This window comes from Macadamia integrifolia, chromosome 11, assembly GCF_013358625.1.
Source record: "Macadamia integrifolia cultivar HAES 741 chromosome 11, SCU_Mint_v3, whole genome shotgun sequence".
In the NCBI taxonomy this organism is placed as follows: domain Eukaryota; kingdom Viridiplantae; phylum Streptophyta; class Magnoliopsida; order Proteales; family Proteaceae; genus Macadamia; species Macadamia integrifolia.
In genome coordinates, this window is record NC_056567.1 from 12,603,901 (window position 1) to 12,621,178 (window position 17,278).

The following is a 17,278-nucleotide window of genomic DNA, read 5'->3' on the forward strand; positions in this document are numbered from 1 at the left end:
TTCATCAAAGATGGGCTATGTGGTAAGTTTGTAGCTCTTATCATGTCTTGCATCACCTCAGTTCAGTATTCCATATTGATTAACAGCGTAGTGAGATGTGAAGTTAAGCCAACTAGGGGCATCAGACAAGGGATCCCCTGTCACTGGCCCTGTTTATCATTTGTGCTTAAGCTCTTACGAATGTGATCAACCATGTTGAAATAAGAGATTTAATTTCTGGGATTCGAGTTCGTAACTGGTCCTAACCGCACTCCTACTTCTTGTTTGCAGATGATTGCCTCCTGTTTTCTGAAGCAAAACTTAATGAGCTGCTTAACCTAAAGGATTGTATTGATGAATATTGTCAAGCTAGTGGTCAATTGATTAATACAAAAAAGTCAAGTATTTGCTTCTCTCACAACAATGCACCACGATGGAAGAGGTGGTTCTCTAGAGTTCTCAAGATCAAGTATGGTGACGGCCCTACTAAGTACTTGGGGCTTCCTACTGAGATTGGAGTGCCTAAAATTGCCATGTAGGATTAAAATCTCAATAAGATATAATCCTTAGACTCAATGGATCACCATGGATAGATTAAGAACAGCAAGAACGATGGGATAGAAACTATAATCAATAAAAGCATACCTTGTTTGGGATCCATAATAAAGCAAAGCACAGCGGAAACCTTCTGATCCACATAGCAAGGTACTTCTCCTCTATTCTCCTATGATCACTAGCTAGATGAGAAACCTGAACGTACAAGGGAGGAAGCCACAAGAAACTCTGTCTCTTTCTCTTCCTCCTTCTCTCTCCAGAATGCACGTTGTGAAAAAGATTAGGATTAGAGAAGGGACCTAGCTCTTTATTTATAAAGTTTCCCAATAGACCCACTCATCACAAGTCCAATGGTTAATTAAAGCCCACACTAGCCAGGCCATATTAAATTAATTAAAGCCCGTATGTCTCACTTAATTAGATCATATAATTAGTCTGATTTTATTAAAGCACAAAAACCCAATTAATATAAGCCCACATGAAATATTCTAACATGTTCTTTTTCATGATATCAATAATAGAGCCAATGGTTGGCCCAACATTTTCTCATTCATGCTGGGAGAGAGGTCTTGCTCAAGTCGATTGTGCTCCCCATCTCAAATTTTGTTGCTTCTCATTTTAAACTCCCGATGTCGTTGCATGATAGAACTTAAAAAGATCTTTGAGATCCATTGGCTATCGTGGAAGAAATTATCTCAATCTGAGGAACAGGGAGGCCTGCTTTAGGGATCCGACAATGCATAATAAGGCTCTCTTATAAAAAGTGGCTTGGCGTCTATTTAGTGAACCGTCCTCGCATTGGGCCCTTTATTTTTTTTAAGTCTGTCTACTTCCCAAGATGCGATTTCATGGCAGCAAATCTTGGGAGTAGCCCTTCGTGGGCTTCAAGAAGCATAATTGAAGGGAGAAAAATATTACAAGAGGGCCTAATTTAGAAGCTACTCTATGGAACTCATATTCAACTATGGAAGGACAAGTGGATCCCATCACTTCCAGATTTTAAACTTCAACACCCTCTTCCCAAATTGCCTATTAAAATGTGTTGCGGACATTATCTTCCAAGATTGCTCAGAATTGAATGTTGAGTTGTTAAACCGGGAGTTTATAACAACCAATAAGGAAGCCATTCTCAAGGTTCATGTTCCACTTTTTCCTAATGAAGACCATTTAGTTTGTGGAGCATCCAAGGATGGTCATTTTTCGGTTCGATTAGCTCATCACTTTCAATGCAACATTCAGCGTGAACTTAATCAACATTGCCCATCTTCCTCAAGAATCAGCGAGTGGGAGGCCACCCCTAATATAATTTGGAAGTCAATTTTGGAGGTGTGAGTCTCTCCCCGAAGTCAAGTCTTTATTATTTAGAGCTTGTGTTGTAGGCATGGATGAAGGAGATGACATGTAATGACTGGTGGACAACATATAACGTCTTTTAACCGGCATTGGATGAAGGATAGATGATGTCATCCAATATAGAAATGGTGTTATTCAGAGCTAGGGCTAAGATTGACTCAGATGAATTTCAGGGTTTGATGTGGTTGAGCCTTTTGCTTAAATCAGGATCGGTCTATGGTATTTGAGTTTATCTTAGTTTAATCTAAATATGTCAAAATAATTTACTATGATATAAAAAAACAAAGTATATATATATATCAATTTTTTCCCTTTAAGCCAGTGTGGATGCAAAAAAAATTAACTTGGGAATCACTCCACAAAGAAATCAGGAATGTAAATAAAGAATCACTGCACATTGAGGGATTCCCGACTCATCATCGCCTAGCCCTTTAAGGGTGACAAAATTTGGTGTCTCCATTGATTTTTATTAAAATGTATATGTATAGTACGTGAACATACTAAGGTACAAAATGATAGTACCACACTTTAGCCCCGTACCACACTTTAGCCCCCCATTGTTGTAACCCAGTAGTCATTGAGAAGGGGTGAATCAGGGAGTCCAATTCCGAATCCCAAAATGGCTTGAATGCTGACCTGACAACCCTATAATACATATATCTGCTCATATACAGTCCTATCATAGGCACTTCCAAGTGTGCACACTCATTCCACATTCCACACACTTCATACAGAATAGAGTATAAAGAAAAAGTCACACCCACAACATAAGGATTTTTACGAGGCTCAATAAAATGTCTACATCTCCGGAGTAATACCTATAAAGGCTTCATACCTACTCAATACACCATTTTAACTGCACCTGCAGTTGGGAGCACACACATCCAATTTTCCCAACCTTTAACTGAGAAGGCATACATGGTGTCGATACAACTTGCATCACCCATTCCAAGGGAGAACCCATTAAGCACCCAGTACAAGATACATAATAAAATAGGCTTACACAATATGCCTTACAATCAAGTTCAAGCAACCATGTAAACATAATATGATTAGCTACACCTAGCATACATTCAACATCACAAATAAAGCTTGTAATGCAAAACAAGGATTAGAGAGTCTCATAGCCCTTACTAGGAGTTCTTAGAGATGTCTTAAAGCAAGTCTCTGCACATTGGAATGTTCAACTCCCCCTTTTGTATGAGACTTGAATCTTCAAGTAGGCACTACAAGCATGAGCCCTCACACCTTCTCTCCCCTTGTCTTATTGAACATTACTGAATAAGGAAACGTTAACTTGCTCTTCTCTCCTCTTTTCTCACTTCTCTTGGTTTGGAGTCAATGCACCATTAACACAGTCCAACAATCTCTCAAAACCAGCTTTAATGGAGTGCAAAATACTTCCCAGATACACCCAGCCCCATTCAGTGGCACACACACACACACAAAAGGGATCTTCTCTCTTCAAAACAATAGCTTTCTCCTTCCAAAAGGTTGTTCTAAGCCTTCCATTGGATAGAACACAAAAAACTAAAGAAGTAGCTGTTAGGAAAAAGGAATTAGTAATTTTCTGTTTATTTAATATCTTATCAATAATGATAAGATTGGTTTTAGTGAGTGATTGACTCCAAGTAGGAAATCTCTATGTCAAAATTGGGTTTGTCTATAACTCTAACTAATAGGGATTTTGGTTGGAGACATCTATGTACTCTAAAAAACAAAGCAATACACGGTTCTATTTTTTTCCTCTTTTATAGGTCGTGCTCCTCTCCCTCTCTCATGTTCTTGATCTTTACACTAGTGATTGAGTGGTAATTAGGGTTTTTGTGAAAACCCTAACTATTGTGGAGGAGCTTGGACTCAAAAGGAACGCAAAGCTATATGTGTCGGGAATGACTCACCGTGAAAGGGTTAAGATCACGTGGAGGCTCTGAACATGTGGAGTTTAGGTAATGATCTAAACCCCCTTTATTGATTATTAACAGAATGATTTTTCCACCAACAGGATCTGTTTCGATTCACTTCTGTTGAATTCCTTTGGTGGTATCAGAGTATCCCGGCAAAGGGGAAAACCTTCTGATTATTTTAATGGTTTTATGTATTTGATCCATCAATTTTTATTTCAATTAAAAAAAAAATTGTTCAAGGTCTACCGACTAGCACACATCTGCAACCCAGTGAGCGACCTCATGCGCTTGCTTGGCAGCCTCTAGTTGCAAAAATGATCAGTCATGTTTGCGAAGGTTTCTGGCTATTCGCATCCCCTTTTGGAACCGGATCACTCACTGTTGCCTATGTTAAATCAGAGATGACATTGAGTTGAGAAGGGAATATTCCTTGCTATATTATTTATTATTTTACTTTATTTTATTGATTGGATAAAAAAAAGAGTTTTAAAACAATAAACAAATAGAGTGTCATCTTGACACTATCTTTTAAACACTTTTACTTAATGAGAGAGTTACAGCAATTACTTAGTTTTAATTTGACGTTTTGGATTCGATCGGATGGGATCGGATCAAATCACATAGGATAGAATCCGTTTTGACTTACCTTTTGCATGGTGATGTGAGTTTTCATATCTATTATTAAATAATATTAGTTTACTTAGTTAAACCCAAGCAAGATTATGACCATGTTTTTATGGGATTGATATGGTGATAGGATTGAATTGGATCTGATCGATATTGGATCTACAAGTATTGAAAAATATGATTGTGATTTAGGGTTTATTTGTTGAACCCTACTCAAGGGTAACAAATTTTTCATTATGCCTATTATCCGATGTGTGCAATTCTTGGGTTTTAGAAACCTTTGAAGGTTCAGAGGTTTATAGAATCCTTCAAGATTAAATATGATTTAGTTTTGGGATTAGGTTTGAGGTATGCATGTGTGTGGACAGAGATGCTTGATGATATGCCAAAATTTTTATTGAAGAATTAGTGACCTAGACATATGGTTTTTTTTATAATTGTTATTTTATTAGAATGAAATTGAAAGGATCAAATACGTTATATGTGTAATGGTTATGGCATTGTTAGTGGTTATGGGATTTAAAATGAACCATGATGATGGATATATGGATAGCATGGCATGCACTTATGTCATGGCTTATATTTTATTTCTCTCTCCCTCTCTCTCTCTCCCCTTTTCTTTTTTATAAAAATATGTACTCCCTTGGGCAGCCCAAATAGTGGGTTGGTTTCCCAAGGTTTCTTTATTTTAAATGAATGTAATAGAATTAGGCATTTTATTTTATTTTATCATGAAAAGACTGGAGGAGGAGATTGCTTAAAGGAAGCGGCGGGAGATGGAGAATCAAGTTTTGTTTTATTTCAATGTAAAAGTTATCTTGGTTATAATTATTTGCATTTGCATTATCACATAATTACGTTGTGTGAGAGTAAAATCAAAATGACTTGCATGTGATGTCAAAGTCAATCTGACTTCCGATGCTATCCCATAACCACTAAGGTTTTTTTTTATTTCATGTGGATGATTATTTTATGATTCCTAGTTACATGTGATTTATGGTGATATTATCACCCTATTATGTTTTTAGAAGAGATGACGGTTCTCGTTTCCCTAAACTTAAAAGCAAGTGTGATATAAAAAACTCTAATTGGTGGGATTTTCATAGCCTCCCTTAGTTGGTAGATGTAGAGGTCACATTGATCTACTTTTGCAGATGCCGATAAGATAATACTTGACTAATTTCCTGAGACTGTCTTCATTTATCTTATATGTGATAGGTAGAGAACATGGTTAGTGGGAGGTGTACTGCGATAATAGACACTAGCCCATGATGTTATGATTCACTCCGAAACAAAGGGTATACACTTGACTTGAGTATATATTAGCCGATAGGAATCGACATGACACTCAAGTGGCCAAAAGTACTGAAAGTCTTCATGACAGACAGAATAGTCCACTCAACCAACATGTATACGATGAACTCTAGTAGGCTAAATCATGTGCATAAGGGTTGAGATGTTCCAATCACACCTCATAACTAAAGGGAAGCTTAAAGTGTGGGCAATGGTTATATTTAGACTTGCCCTTTCTTTTCAATGATGTTAATCGTGCTAAATTTTTCTTGTAAATCATGTAGATATTCAATATACCAAGCCAAATGAACTATGCTACCCTCATTAAAGACCATATCCTGACTGGACTCAACTATGCTGACTGGAGGAGGAACATTAAATTTCTCCTAACTACAGTAGGTCTAATTTCTATCATAGAAGATGAAGAACCTTCATTCCCTGACACTATGGAGGGCGAGGAGAAAGCTGCCTATGAGTTGTTTCGACAAAACAATTCTAAAGCCAAGCTCCTTGTTTTGAATTTAATAGACAAGACCATTAAGGATTTTGTAAAGGATCTAAGTTTTCTAAAGATATGTTGGAGGAGTTGAAGAAGTTGTATGGTAAGCAAAACAGACATACACATCATTAGCTTGACACTCTCCTCCACAGCTCTATGATGACTTCAGGGACTTCAGTTATCGACCATGTGATGAAATTATGGAATTTATTCCAAGAACTAGAAGCCCTAGGGACGTCTTTTAAGCTGAACTATAAAACTAATGTCATACTTTAATCACTACCTCAGGAAATCTATGGATCTTTTATTTGTAGTTATAATATAAACAAAATTTTCGTAAAGCTTCCAGAGCTAGGCAACATGTTGCAAGAAGTGGAGGCAGCACATAAGAAGCAAAAGCTTGAGATTTTATCTACTGAAAAAAAATCCTTCTTCCTCTAAATCGAAAGGTAAGAAGAAGAAAAAGACCAATAAGGGTAAGACCCTTAAGGTGGCTATAAAGGGAGTGGAGAAGAGCAAGAAACCTGAGAAGGGACCTTATTTTTGCTGTAAAAAGGATGGACATTGGAAGAGAAATTGTCATAGATACCTGGCAACTCTGAAGAAGTCAGATGAAGGTGTATCTAAAACCTATGTCTTTTATGAGTCTAATTTGTCAGAAGAACCATCCAATATGTGGTTAGTTGAATCTAGTTTGACCACCCATATTTGCAATACATTGTAGGCATTTAGGATGACAAGAAGACTCAACAACGTTGAGGTTCATCTCAAGATGGAAATTGGAGTTGAGGCCACAGTAGAGGCCGTAGGAGAATTTAGTTTACATTTCTAAAAAGCAGTTTTAATTTTAAAAGATTGTTTTTATGTTCTTTCCTTTAGAAGGAATATTGTTTCTGATTCTAAACTAGTTGTTGATGGTTATTCATTTCAATTTTTTATTTATTACAACTGGTTGTTTACAGGATGGTTTGTATTTCTTGAAACCTGTTTTAAATACAAATGAATTTTCAAATGTAACTTTAAAAAGAAAATCAACTCTAGATAATTCCACTAATCTTTGGCACCTTAGGTTAGGTCATATTGGTGTAGATAAAATTAATAGGTTGGTCAAGGATGGCCCTTTGGAAAGTCTAAAGGTAGAGCCTTACCAAACTTGTGAATCCTATCTACAAGAAAAATGACCAAGAAATCGTTTTCATCTAAGGATAAGAGGGCTAAGGATTTGTTGAAATTAATACACTCTGATGTATGTGGTCCCATAAATGTTCAAGCAAGGTATCTTTATGAATATTTTGTAACCTTCACAGATGACTACTCTCGATATGGATACATTTATCTAATGCACTGAAAATCGAAAACCTTTGAAAAATTCAAAGAGTTCCGAGCTAAGATAGAAAAGCAATTGGGTAAATGCATCAAGACCTTTCGATCAGATTGAGGAGGAGAGTATTTATCGGATGAGTTCAGAGACTATTTAAAGTAAGCTGAGATTCTTTCTCAGTTGACAGCCCAAGAGACACCTCAATAGAATAGTGTAGTACAGAGACGAAATTGTACCCTATTAGATATGGTTTTGTCTATGCTCAGTTATTCAGAATTACCTGCATCATTTGAGGGTTTTGCCTTGGAGACCACTATATATATTTTGAATAGGGTTCCAACAAAATCTGTCCCAAAAAAACCAATTGAGTTTTGGTATTGGCAAAAGCCTAGCCTATAACATACAAAAACTTGGGGTTGTATTGCACATGTAAGGAAACAACAAACAAATAAGTTGGAATCTTGAACAAATAGATGCTACTTCCTAGGATACCCTAAAACAATTATTGGCTATTACTTCTATGACCCTATTGATCAGAAAGTTTTAGTTAGTAAACATGTAACATTCCTTGAAGAGGATTTGGTCACTTGTAGATAGGATCCAGTGGTCATAAAAGAAATATCTAATAACCAAGAACCTTTTGCACCTATTGTAGGTACAACTGACATACCCACTGAAGTGAATCAACCCCAAGAGCCTTGACGGAGTGGGAGGCCATCAGGCCTCCAACTCGTTTGACACTTCTCAATAAAGATGATCAAAAGGTGAAAGAGTTCCACATGGTTTCTAAAATTTCTGAGTCAGACCCATTTTCTTATTAGGAAGCTTTGAAAGATATTGATTTTGTTCAATGGAAGGAAGTCATGCACTCTGAGATTGACCCCTTGCATTCCAACCACATCTGGACTCTAGAGGATCTACCTCATGGTGTTAAGCCTATAGGATGTAACTGGATCTTCAAGACGAAGAGAGGTCTGGATGGTAATGTGGAGCATTTCAAAGCAAGATTGGTGGTAAAAGGCTACACCCAAATTGAAGGGGTGGATTATGATGAAACCTTCTCACCAGTAGTGATGATTAAATCCATTAAGATTTTATTATCGATTGCTGCACACGATGACTATGAAATATGGTAGATGGATGTCTAGACCGCTTTCCTTAATGGATATTTAGATGAGGTCAAATGCATGCATCAACCAGAAGGGTTTGCTTCTCTAGGGGAAGAAAATAAAGTGTGTAAACTTTTAAGATCTATCTATGGTCTAAAATAAGCTTCCAGAAGCTAAAACATACGTTTTTATCAAATCATCAAAAAGTTTGGGTTTGAACAAAACATTGATGAGCCATGCATTTATAAGAAGTCTAGTGGGAATAGCATTTGTTTTCTTGTCCTATATGTGGATGATATCTTGCTCATTAGGAATGATGTGGGATTGCTTTCATCTGCAAAGATGTGGCTATCGAAGACATTCTCAATGAAGGATCTTGGTGAAACCAGTTACATCCTAAGAATAAGGCTTGTGAGAGATCGCAAGAATAGGATGTTAGGCTTGTCATAATCCACTTATATTGACAAAATACTGGACATGTTTAACATGCAAAATTTCAAGAAAGGAAGTGTTCCCTTTGGGCATGGAATCACTCTGTCTAAATCACAATGTCCTAAAACTGTTGAGGAAAATGAGACAATGAAGAGAATTCCTTATGCTTCGGCTGTAGGGAGTCTCATGTATGCAATGTTATGCACTAGACCAAATATTTGTCATGCAGTTGGGATCGTGAGCTGTTATCAATCTAATCCAAGACAGGAGCATTGGACTGCTGTCAAAAGCATCCTCAATTATTTGAGGAGGACCAAGGATTATTTCCTAGTCTATGGTATTGACTAGTTGTCAATTGTGGGTTATACAAACTCAAATTTTCAAACTGACAAAGATGACAAAAAGTCTACATCAAGAATGATATTTATTATGGGAGGTGGTGCTACAGTTTGGAAGGGTGCCAAACAGAAGTCAACGGTCGACTCCACTACTAAGGCTGAATACCTGGCAGCTAGTGAAGCAGCTAAGGAAGGGGTTTGGCTTAAGAAATTCTTGACCAACCTAGGGGTGGTCCCTGAGCTTGTTGAGCATCCCATCATGTTGTATTGTGACAACCGGGGAGCCATAGCACAAGCAAAGGAACCAATAGCTCATCAAAAGAACAAGCACGCGGAACGAAAATATCACTTAATTCATGAGATTATATAGTATGGTGATATAGCCATAGCTAAGGTTGACTCTACTTAGAATCTGTCTGATCCCTGGGTTTGTTGCCTAGTGTATTTGAGAAACATGAGATATGGGCATTAGGTTTATGGGAAATTGGTTTTGATGTACAAACTTGTTTATTTAAATTAAATTGTTTAATTTAGTTTTAATTAGCATGATTATTTATTGAGCTCAGTTTATCCATAGGTTTGTTAACCTAAAACTTTTCACCACTAGAGGCATGATTGGAGAACCTGTCTTCATAGTGGTCACATTGTGTGTACCTAGAGATGTTGATTTCAGGGCACAAATGTGAGTGTACATACTGTGTGTACATTGAACTAGATCACTTGATATTTTCACATGTGATATACTATCAGTTTATAAGAAAATGAAATTCTCTTAAGTAGTTTATGATCAATCCTTTGACCTAAGGGGTCCTTATCGATGCAGACATGCACTGCGCATTTTGGTGTGCCAATGGCTGATGTCTCTTTGACTATATACCGGTGCGTTGGACTCATAGTGTTGGGTCATATTCAAAATAAATTCCCACTAAGTATCCACTGACCTTTTTGGGAGAATATCAAAGAGAGAGAAAGTTTGTATTTGATTGGATAATCCGGATTCGGGGGGTATTTCAATAAAATGTTTTTTTAGTATTTGAAAAAATTAATATAAATTATTATTTATGTTCAAAAACATTTTGAAAATGTTTTCTTAGTATATGGAATCTCTGAAATGGCATTTCTGTTCATTGGGGACTTGACAGTATTTAACACATGCCCTATAATGAACTATGTGATATTGCTCAGTGAGGGATAGATACATAAATAACTACTTATTTTGGGGAATGATTGTTACATCTACTTGGAAGCATATGTATTAGTTAACCCTGTATTATGAATACGGTACAGTTAAAACACATAGTATGCTAGGTGGAATCCTAATGGGATCCTACTCCTTTCCTATAAGTACAACCCATATGCACAGCATTAGGTGATCATGAATTCTTTTTAATGATCTATGATTTTGGATCCTCTTATGAGATGGGATCTCATTGTAGGATGGAGGAGATTGTTAGGAAAAAGGAATTAGTAATTTTCTATTTATTTAATATCTTATCAATAATGATAAGATTGGTTTTAGTGAGGGATTGACTCCAAATAGGAAATCTCTATACCAAAGTTGAGTTTATCTACAACTCTAAATAATAGGGATTTTGGTTGGAGATATATATATATATATATATATATGAACTCTAAGAAACAAAGCAGTACCCAATTCTATTTTTCTCCTCTTTTATAAGTCATGTTCCTCTCCCTCTCTCGTGTGCTTGATCTCTACACCAATAATTGAGTGGTAATTAGGGTTTTTGTGAAAACCCTGACTATTGTGGAGGAGCTTGGACTCAAAGGAAATGCAAAGTTGTATGTGTGAGGACTCACTATCAAAGGGCTAACATCACGTGGAGGCTCTGCACTTGAAGAGTTTCAGGTAATGATCTAAAACTCTCTTTATTGATTATTAATAAAATGGTTTTTCCACCGGTAGGATCCGATCCGATTCGCTTCTGCAGAATTCCTTCAATAACAACTTGGATGGACCATTTTGGCCGTGGAAATTAAAATTTATGCCTATTTGAAGTTAGGCGAATGAGAAACCTTCATTTGGAATCTTTCCAAGGTAGTGTTGGGTACTGTGGAGGTGCAGATTATGATGGCGTGCATCTTAGCTATTAGATCTGAGCTCATATAGCGCCTTAATTCTCAGCCCTTGGATCAATCAAATGGCTCTCAAATATAAGCCATTGGACTATAACCAAATCTGACGTGCCTGACATCATTGCAGCAAAAATGTCATCCCTATGACATTGTCGAGCTCCTATAGCCATAAAGCATTGTAGAGGAGGGAAGAGATCTTGACCTTTAGTTTTGAATAAAGGACCATCCTTAGGGACAATAAGTCCATGCAAGAATTGAAAATTGCACAAAACCCCTTCTACTTTTAATCTTACATGCTAAAAGATCTCCCCTAACTGAATCTCCAAAAATTCCACAAAAGCCCCTCAAATTGTAAAATAAATGTTGAAAACCCTTACCAACACTGAGAGCTTTTGCCAATTTTAGATTTGGGATTTTTATACCAGTTTTGTGGAACCGGCCATAACTTCTTCATATGATTTTGTATTGAGTCAAAATGAAAAGGATATGGACCATGGCTCGAAGCTCCATAATTTTTCAGAAGACCTGATCATCAAACCCAGCCATGAAAAAAGACCAAATTTTTCCTAAACCTTGCTGATGTAGTAACTCCTTCATACGGTATCAAAATGGGACGAAGCCAAGTGTGTTGGAAAGAATAAATTACACTCATATCATCAAATGGAGGATCCATCTTCTAAAAAAATAATTTTCAATATCCAAAAGCCCCCAAGTATAAATGGCCAAATTATCTATAGATGTCATAACTTCTTTATATGGTATCAAAACGGGATGAAACCAAGTGCGTTGGAAAGAATAAATTACGCTCGTATCTTCACATGTAGGATCTGTCTTCTAAAAAAAATATTTTAATGCTAAAATACCCTCGAGCATAAATAGGGCCAAATTTACCACCAATCATAGATGTCCCACCAATCATGGATGTCCAAACTCACTCTAAACACTTCATTTAACACTATTATATCATTAGAGAGATTGCATGTTGCCACATTACCACTTTTGGCCATGTCATCACTACCATGTGGTCGAGGTTTCCAACAAAGACAACCAGAAAACAATAATCTCCTCCTATGGAGTTTTTGGCAACCATCTCATCACCACACACACTCTAAAGCTCTGATGAGAAATCTCTCATCCCTTGACAACAAGTACAAAAGGAGGAAAATGGACTCCCACTGAGTTCAATATAGGGGTAGCATCAACAAGCACCATGCTCACCCTTTCCCAATGCCCCTAGTGCTTGGGAAAATTTACCACTCTCAGCTTCTGTCTGAAGAACTCAAACTACTCTTTAGGAAGCAATTTAGTGAAGACGTCAGCTACCTGCTCTGCTGTGGGAACAAACTCCATTTTGGCTTCACCTTTTGTGAATTTATCTCTCAGGAAATGATACCTGATAGCAATATGATTCGTTCTCGAATGCATCACCAAGTTATTGAAAATTTGATTGCACTAGTATTATCACAATAAAGAGGCCCTACCTGCTCTACCTCCACACAAAGATCTCTCAATATCTGCCTCATCCATAACATTGGTGTACAACAAGATGTAGTTGTAATATACTTTGTCTCTGCAACTAAAAGAGAAACTGAATCTTGTTTCCTATTGTGCCAAGCCACCAGATTGCTCCCTAAGTAGAATGCACCACCACTAGTACTCTTCCTATCATCAATACACCCTACCCAATCTGCAATCAAAAAGATTGACAAAGTGAAGCTCTTGACCTTTGGATATCATAACTCATACTCATTGGTCCCCTTGAAGTATCTGAAAACTCTTTTCACTTTTGCCACATGTGTCTCCTTTGGTCCCTTTTAAAATCTTGCTACCATACACACAACTTGTTAAATGTCAGGCCTACTAGCTGTCAGATACAATAGGCTACCAATCATTGACATGTAAGAGATTATCAAATGATGGAGTCATATTCTTTGCTCAACTTACACCTATTTATCATAGGTGTACTAATAAGCTTGCAATCCTCCGTGGTGAATTTCTTCAGCATCTCGCTCACATACTTGGTTTGAGATATAAAGATAACTTCTTTCATTTGACTGATCTACAAATCCAAGAAAAATGAGAGTTCATCCAACATGGACATTTCAAACTCATCTTGCTTCCTCATAACAAAATCTTTGCACAATTCATCTTTGTGGCCCTAAAAATGATATCATCAACATACACAACCACCACAAATTGAGTGTTTTCTTCAGTCCTAATGTAGAAATTGCTTTCTACTAGCTCTTTCTTGAATCCGAACTTACACAAGTAGGAGTCTATCACAAGCTAACTACTTTCTTCAGTTCTGATGTAGAGATTGCTATCCACTAGGTCTTTCTTGAATCCCAATTTACACAAATGGAAGTCTTATCTGGAATACCATGCTCTTAGAGCTTGCTTCAGATCATACAAATACTTCTTCAACCTGCACACAAGAGTGGGCTCCTCACTCAGCTGAAACCCATTAGGTTGCTCTATGTAAACCTCATCTTCTAAGTTCCCATTCAAAAATGTTGATTTGGAATCCATCTGGGATCTTGAAACCTTTATACACTGCTAAAGCCAAGAACATTTTGAGAGCTTCAAGTCTTGCCATTGGAGCAAAATTTTCCTCATAGTCAATGCCTTTCACTTAAGCGTATCCCTTGCACACAAGTCTTGTTTTGGTCCTCACATCCTGACCACCTTCATTAAGTTTATTTCTGAAAACACATTTGGTGCCAACCACTTTCTTGTCAACTGGCCTAAGGACTAGATCCCAAGTATGATTCCTCTCTATTTGGTCAAGTTCTCCATTCATGGCCTTCAAATAAACCCTCATCCTTGCTTACTTCACCAATAATTTTGGTTCAATCTGTGAAATTGTAGACACCCAATTTTATCACCCTCCTCCTATAACACCCTAATCTGATATTTATACCCCTACTTGTGGAAAAGCAAGAAGAAAGAGCAGAGAAAGCCAATGTTGGCATGGTTGGTAGCTCTAGAGTGCCAAGAAGGCAAAAGTGACCCCACCTGCTCCTATTCAGCCTGCCAACATCATTGGAGAACTCATCAGGAGGTGTAGACAAAGAGGTAAAGTTAATTATAAGACTAAGAATAAAAATAAAAAAATAAATAAAAGAGGGAATGCAAATAAGAACTACCCAGGGGGTCACCCATCCTAGCACTACTCTCACCCAAGCATGCTTAACTACGGAGTTTTGATGGGATTTGCTGCAGCTATGCTAGTATGATTACACCCAAACCGGTAGGCCCAAACCAGCCAACCCATTGGACTAACATAACACAATTTTTAGATTTCTACACTATGGGGCCCACACCCCTACCGTGAAAATCCCCATTTTGCCCCTATGTAAATAAGGTTAAATAAGGTATGAAATGTATATTTTAAGGTTAGCAATTAAGTGAGGGAAATAAATTATAAATTTAATTATATAATAGTTAGTTAAGCATTTATATATATATATAACATAGTGGGCCAGCCAAATAGACCCTTAAGTTTATTTGGGCTGCCTATATATGGATTAATAAGGGTCCAACGGACTGTTTGGGCTGGGTTATAAATAGCCTAATAAGGGTTAGGGTGAGATATTTCTCACTTAAATCGATTCCTACTATGAAGTACAGCAAGAAGAAGAGAGGAGAAAAGAGAAGAAGAAGAAGAAAAGAAAAGGAAAGGAAGGAGGAAGAAGAAGTAAGGGAAGAGCTCCTTCACCTGAGAATTCTGCTAGATAATTCTACCCTCAGGTATGTACCACTGACCCAGCACAGTAGACAATTGAGAAATCATTAATTAAAAGGGTAGGGTTTAGGGTTTTTCCTAATTGGGAGCTCCTGTGAGCAAAATTCATTCCCAGTAGTAAAAACCCTAAATCTTAGAAGAAATAAGAGATGGGAATTAGAGAGAATCTATTCTTATCAACCTTAGAACAAAGGGTAATCATCATTTCAGTAGAATTCCATGTAATTGAAGCTGGAATAGGACTGATTAGGTAAAATTCTTCCCAAAAGCTTTAGCGTAGAATTTTATTCTATATTGGAATTGAGATTTTTATGAGAATATAATTAAACTCTTTCCTAAAATTCTATTACAAGTTTAATTAGGGCTGGAATATAGATTTTGTGACTGTAATCAAGTTCATAAGAACTAAATTACTATCCTATATAAGAAACCCTAATTTCGATAAGGGTTTAGAGGTTCTAATTGAATGAAACTCATCCCTGTGAACCCTGGAACATAGGGTTTTCACCAACCAAGTAAAATTCTATGCAATCAGAATTGGAATAGGACTAATCAAGTAGGAAATTTTGCTAAAACCTATGAGTAGAATTTTAGAATTTGGGATTTATGAGAATTGATTTGAATTCCTCCCTAAAGCCTATTACCAAGCTTGATTAGGGTTGGAATACCAATCCTATGACTATAACAATCAACTCCAATTTAGGGCTGAGATTGGGAGAAATGACCCAATTATGTGCAATTACCTTACTTCCCAGTTTAATTCTAAAATTTCTGTAAAATAGGGTGTATCAGCCCTAAGTATACTCAATTGAAACCAGGAGATGGGTCAATTGGAAGCCCAAAACATGTACTCAGTCCCAGTATACAAAATTAAAACCCTGGACTGAGGAATTAACCCCAATTTGTGTTTCCAGTAAGCAGAATAGCTTGGCAGAATTTGATTCTGTAGAATAAGGAGAACCGGCTGGTCCCAACTGGCCAATCGGTTTTGACCTAGGTAACCCACCTGTTAGGGTTCCCAAAGTCAGATGGGCTGTGTAACAGGTTACTAGACCTTTGGACATAAGTTTGGATTTGAATATATAAAATTAAAGAGAAACATAACCCATGACAGTAGGGTCCAATGTTTGGAATTTCATATGACCTTGAGGACTGCAAGTATGGATGAAACCCCTTCATCCAATGAGGATCTATTAGTGATTCTCTATATCTAATTCTACTATATAAAATGTTTAAGAAATCAAAGAATCAATACATATATTGGAAGGAACAGACAAAGACCTCTATAGGTTGGGTATGGGAATGCTATACTTAAAGCAAGTGGGTAAAATGTAGGATTTTTTGATGTACCTAATGATTTAAATATCTGTTGAATAGGGAACATAAGTGACAGTGTGGTAATTTTCTTGAATCCAATAAGTGAACTTGCCAAAATTGAATACCAAGGTGGGTGGGTGCCCTTCTCAACCCCTCATTCTTTTGGTGTGTTTGTTTAATATTGTTTATGCATAAAATTACTTGTGTATGTGCATTTACATTTACTTGCATTTATTCTTTGATGGTACTATTGTGATGGAATGGGATGGAATGAAAATGAGAAAGGTAAGCCAGGTGAGATGGGCCACGTGTAGGTGCTCATGTTTGTATGTGTGATTGTAATGATTGGCTGTGCATCATTTAGAATGCTGGGTTAGGTATCACAACCCCAAGTGCCACACCCCTTGTCCGTAGGTGGTTCGGTACAGACTAATCTTGAATTATGTAGCTGCCTGATTAACAGTGCACTTGTGATGAGAAGTGTGGTATCAGTTATGGATGTGAGACAAGATACGACATACTGTATGCCTATGCATATATTTATGATGCGGGATTATCTTTTAGGGGTTAGCCGGTGTGGTCGGGACCCGTGCCGACACTGGCTAGCTCCTGCCTACGGCGTAGCTTGTATACCTGAGGCCTAACGTACAGGGTAGGGTATGCCACCTACGTTGGTAGCACTTATACCCATACGTGATGAGACCTAGTA

The 17,278-nt window shown here is 37.2% G+C and overlaps 1 pseudogene; it reads right to left on the reverse strand.

Moving 5' to 3' along the window:
* Nucleotides 1–14,633: 14,633 nt before the first annotated feature.
* On the reverse strand, nt 14,634–14,751 carry LOC122094471 (annotated as a pseudogene).
* Nucleotides 14,752–17,278: the final 2,527 nt, after the last annotated feature.